The following is a 5,462-nucleotide window of genomic DNA, read 5'->3' on the forward strand; positions in this document are numbered from 1 at the left end:
GTGACTGAGGTGACTGAGGGCGGCTACGAGAGGACTGCGGCTGCGCGGGAGTCCAAAAAGAGGCTCCGAGGTCGAGCCGAGCACACGACCTGAGGTAACCCCGGCGCGCGCACCGGGGGCGTGAGGAGAGAGGGCCCGTGGGGGAGGTGCGAAGCGGCTTCGAGCGCCAAGTTCTCGGCCCGAGTTTCCCGCCAACCCAGGCGGAAGTGACGTAACCCCTGGCTCGAAGTTTTCCATCAGTCGAAAAAGTGGTGAAGATTCTTTCATTGGGAAAATTTCATATTTTATTTTGATAACTTTGAGTTATCCAGAGCGCAGATTCTCTGGAATAATTTTTCCCCCTTTTTCGAAAGTTCCCACCCGTAATTTCTTTTTGGAAAGATGCCCCTTCTGCTGACATTTGACAGCCTGGCTTTATCTCTGCCTTGCGTTGCTTAAGCCTCCTCCTGGTGCCTGACTCCATCCAAATCCCGGCCTTCTCCCCCACCCCCACCTCCATGAAAATCTTCTCAGGGCTCTATAAACAGGGGCTATCAGGAGGGGGGTGGGGGGAACCTTCGGCCTCGAGGCCCCATAGGGCCCTGTGGGTCCTCTAGTGCAGCCCTTTGACTGAAGCCAAACTTCACAGAACAAATGCGGGGCTCCCACTGGAATCCTAAATTTGTTCTGTGAAGTGTGGCTCAATCAAAGGGCCGAACTTGAGAACTCAGAGGGCCCCATGAGGCCTCGAGGCCGAAGGTTCCCCCCACCCCCCTCCTGAGGGTGAGGGACTTCTGATGAGGGTGTTCTGGGCCAGCCTGCTCATCGGGGAGGCGAGCCCCTCCTTAGGAAGGGGATGGCCAGTGCCAGAGGCATTGGGCAGCAGGGGGCCTCGCCCTCCTGCACGGGGTGGAGACCCTAGAAGAGCCCCCAGAATGACGAGAGACCACGGCCTTCTGGCTGCAAGCCCCTCCAAGTTGGCAGGTGTCCTTAAAAAAAAAATTCATCTGGGTATATTCAGTGGCACCTAAAGTAGATTCAGTACTTGGTTCTGCTTTTCTGTCTTGTTCTTAATTACTTCCAGGATAAAAATAAAAAAAAAATATTTTCTTGTGCTTTTCACTGTTCTTAATAGAAAGATATGGAAGCTGATAATATGTATATATATGCACATATATATCTATTTTAGTTCTTAGAGAAAAAAATCTAATTTGTTGCTTTTCCATTAAAATGTAAATATTTTACACAAAATTTGAAGCTTAAAAACTATTACAAAACGTAAAACGTTTACATTTTTGTGACATCCTTGTCCTATCCCCCTTTCAGGACACATAAATAGATAGATGTAAATATATATACACACACACACACACACACACACACATATGTGTGTGTGTGTGTGTGTGTGTGATAGGACAAAGATGTGATGTGATAAAAATGTAAAAGTGTCAAATTTCTTAAAATTTCAAATTCTAGATGATGTGATGGGGCAGCTGGGTGGCACCGATAGAGCTCTGGGCCTGGAGTTGGGAAGACTTATCTTTCTGAATTTAGATCTGGCCTCAGACACTTAGTAACTGCGTGACCCCGAGTGAGTTACTTCACCCTGTTTGCCTCAGTTTCCTCATCTGTAAAATGAGCTGCAGAAGGAAATGGCAAACCACTTCAGTATCTTTGCCAAGAAAACCCCAAATTGGGGTCACAGAGAGTCAGGCACACAGAACAACAACAACAACAACAAAATCACCCTTTTCCCATCTTGTTTTGGATTCTTGCATCAGTGTTTATCTTCCCAACATAAAAGTACTATTTTTTTTTCCTTCAATTAGAGTCATCCTACTTAATTTTCTGGGGCAGAGCTAAGATTGATAGTTTTCCTCTCAAAACTTCCTGTTAGAGCTGTCCAAAAATGAGGTGGGAAGCTTTGGCAGGGGGATGAGATCCTTTTCTGTGGATGGCTCTCAGCATAGTTAGCCAAAGCACTAGATGTGGGATCTCATGACCTAGATTCAAATCTCAGCTCTGATCCTTTCTACTTAGGGAAGGGACAAGAGAGGCAGGAAGTGGGGGGATGTGAAGGTAGAGGCAACATGTAGACTAATGTGGCAGGAAGATAGAGCAGTGGAAGTCATTTGACATTAGCCTAGAAAGATAGGTTGGAGCTGGGTTGTTAGGGGCTTTAAATGTCAAGCAGAGGAGTTTGTCACTTATCCCAGATGCAATAGGATCCCTAGAGACTTGGTGAACAGAGGAATGTCAAAGTTAGATCTGTGCTTTAGGGATATCACTCGGAATGGAGAAAGGATAAAGTGGAGGCGGGGAAACCATTTAGAAAGCTATTGCCCAGCTAAGAGGTGAGGAGAGTGGTTGCTTTGGGAATGAGGAGAATGGTACTACTGAAAGATATATTGTGGAGGTAGAATTGATAAGACTGGGCGACTGGGTATGGTTTGGGTATGGGTATACGATAGAGGGAGAAGTCAGGGGTGACTCTGAGATGGCGATTTTGAGTGACTAGAAGGATGGTGGTGTCCTCAACAGAAAGGTCAAAACTCAGAAGCGGGTAGGGCTTTAGGGAAAAGATAATGCATTCAGTTTTTGACATTTTGAGTTTGAGAACCTCATGGGACACCCAGGTAGAAATGTCTGGCAGGCAGTAGGTGATGAGAGGGTTAGAACTGAGGAAAGAGATGTGAGCTACATGCACACATTCATACATATATACACACACATACATACATACACATATACATCTATATATGAAGGCATTTGTGTAGAGCCTAGTTTCCTTATTTGTCAATAGAGATAATATTTGTACTATCTATCTCACAGGACTTGGGTGAGTGTCAAATGGCATAATGAATGGACACTGCTTTATAAATCTAAAAGAGAAATATATATATATATATATATATATGCAAACTATTGTTATTTAATAAGGCTTGATGACTCAGCTGTAAAATAATAAGTTGGAAAGCATGGGTAAGGAGTAAGACATGAGAGAGGTCAAAAGCTTATAGACTATTCAGAAGCTTCACACATATATGTCATGAACACTTTTTTTGAGAAGGGAATCCACAGGTACCAGAGACCAAGAAACATCATAAAAATGAAATTTTAACAGATAGAAAATAATTTGCCATGGGTGTCAGATGTATTTTTTAATGAGCAATCTGTATATAGTCAGACCACTAATTTGTTAGAGCAAAGATAAAAATCAATATCAAAATGGAAGACAAAATAAAAAAGAGGAAGATATGGCTAACAATTCAGTCAACTTCAAAAGGCATTTTAAACAAGCTCTTGATGTAAAAAAATGGGTAATGTATAAAAGAACAGATATTGATACAGGCTAATACTATTTCTTAAGAAAGTTTAACCTTTGTAAATCAACTGCCACAGAAAGGAGACTAGAAAAAAGATCCTAGGCACTACAATCATTTGGTTTAATTGTCAAACAGGGAGAGATGACATCCAAGACAACATTGGTTTAAAAACTTTTGCAAGTTCTTAAATTGTGAGCAGTATCACCTCATAAAGCAGCAGGAAGCAGCAGAGATAAAGACAAGGGAAAAACAAATCCACAAGATTGGTGAAAGACCAAACCAACCAAAGTCATCCTGAAGGATTTTTAAGATGAAACTTGGAGGACAAAAAGTAGATGAAAAATGGAAAACATTTATAAAAATTTTCATACAATGTCTTTTCATCATAAATTCCAGTAGAGCTGCCATCTTTGGACTCTAATACTTCAGTCCCAAATATGCTACATAAGGAATTACTGTAGAAATAGCAATGAGAAACAAAGATGAGAAGAGAAGCTGGGCTAAACCAAACATAAATGACTCTGCACAAAGGAAATCTATCATAGAGGTGGCCCAATTTTGAGTGCACTGAGAGATCAAATCTCAAGGTACTAGCAAAAAACCACATGCCTTATTGTTAAATAAATACAATCAAGAGAACACTAATAACTACCAACTCATACGCCTCTTTTCCATCTCTATGAAAATTTTAATCAATCAATGTATCATTGGGGGAGGAGCTGACTTGGATGAGAATTGGAATGTGAGCACTTCAAATATACCTCACTCCTCTATAACCATCAAGCCCCAAGGACTGCACCAACTATCTCTTTGACCATCAGGCAGTACCAAAGACAGGCATTGATAATCAAATTCATATTATCATTGCTACATCTGGAAATTACTTTGCATGTATCTTATATTTGATTTTTAGTGCATTTATGTACTTTGTCACCCTCTCTTCCACCACCCCCCACCCACAATAGAATTTAAATTCTTGACAGCAAGAAATGTTTGATTTTTCTCTTTGTATGGGCAGTGCCTAACACAGTGCTTGGCACATGACAGTCACTTAATAAATGCTAGTTGAATTGGATTGAATTGACAGATATTGCAGATGGCTAAAGAGTTGGTCCAGAATTAGAAGGGAGGAGAGAAAACTAGGTAACATGGAAATTACACAGTATGTTGTAATGACCCCTAATGTCATACTAAAACAAAGGCCTATCCTTTTAACGAGAACATTCTTCTGGCAATGCTACGTATAAAAATAACTGACTGACATTTATATAGCAATTTAAGGTTTGCAAAGCAGGTTAATACGTTGCTATCTACATTTTACATATAACAAAACTGAAAGAAGTTAATTGACTTGCTGGGGATTGCAGAGCTAGCAATTGTCAGAGGAAGGATTTGAACCCAGCTCTTCCTCTCTCCAAGTCCACTGCTCTTTACACTATGCCTCACTGAATTAGTTTTGAGTCACACATAAGGTAATGGAGCAGCTCGGAGAGGCAGTGGATTGGCAGTAATAAATATGTTGTTCAGTTGGTTTTTAGTTGTGACCAACTCTTTGTGACCCCATTTGGGGTTTTGTCGGCAAAGATACTGGAGTGCTTTGCCATTTCCTTCTCCAGTTCATTTTACAGATGAGGAAACTGAGGCAAACAGGGTTAAGGGACTTGCCCAGGGTCACCCAGCTAGTATGTGTCCGAGGCCAGATTTGAACTCAGGAAGGTGTCTGACTTCAGGCTTGGTGCTCTGATCCCCTGTGCCAACCAGTTACCCCAACAATACATTATCAACTGATAACTGCACCAGAGAAGTAAAAAAGATAGTGTCAGAGAAATGTATAATTGAAAAAGGTGGTCATGGGGGAAGAGCAAGAGATAGCCAGTGGGCATCTCATTTTTTCCATTGGTATTCTTTCAGTATGAAGAGTAGAGAAAGCCCTAGTATGTTGAGTGGAGCCCCTTGAGAGGATTTATGGGAAGATAAATAGGGTCAGAGCCCACCCCGTCTCAAGGAGCTTATGATTTAATTGGTTAGATATGACATGTACTATACATGGTGCCCCATACATAAATGTGTACGTATATACACATGCATACCCCTATACATAGATGTGTAAGTACATAATAGAGATTTATACAAAACAGTTACCCAAAGCCAAAAAAA

This window comes from Trichosurus vulpecula, chromosome 5, assembly GCF_011100635.1.
Source record: "Trichosurus vulpecula isolate mTriVul1 chromosome 5, mTriVul1.pri, whole genome shotgun sequence".
In the NCBI taxonomy this organism is placed as follows: Eukaryota; Metazoa; Chordata; class Mammalia; order Diprotodontia; family Phalangeridae; genus Trichosurus; species Trichosurus vulpecula.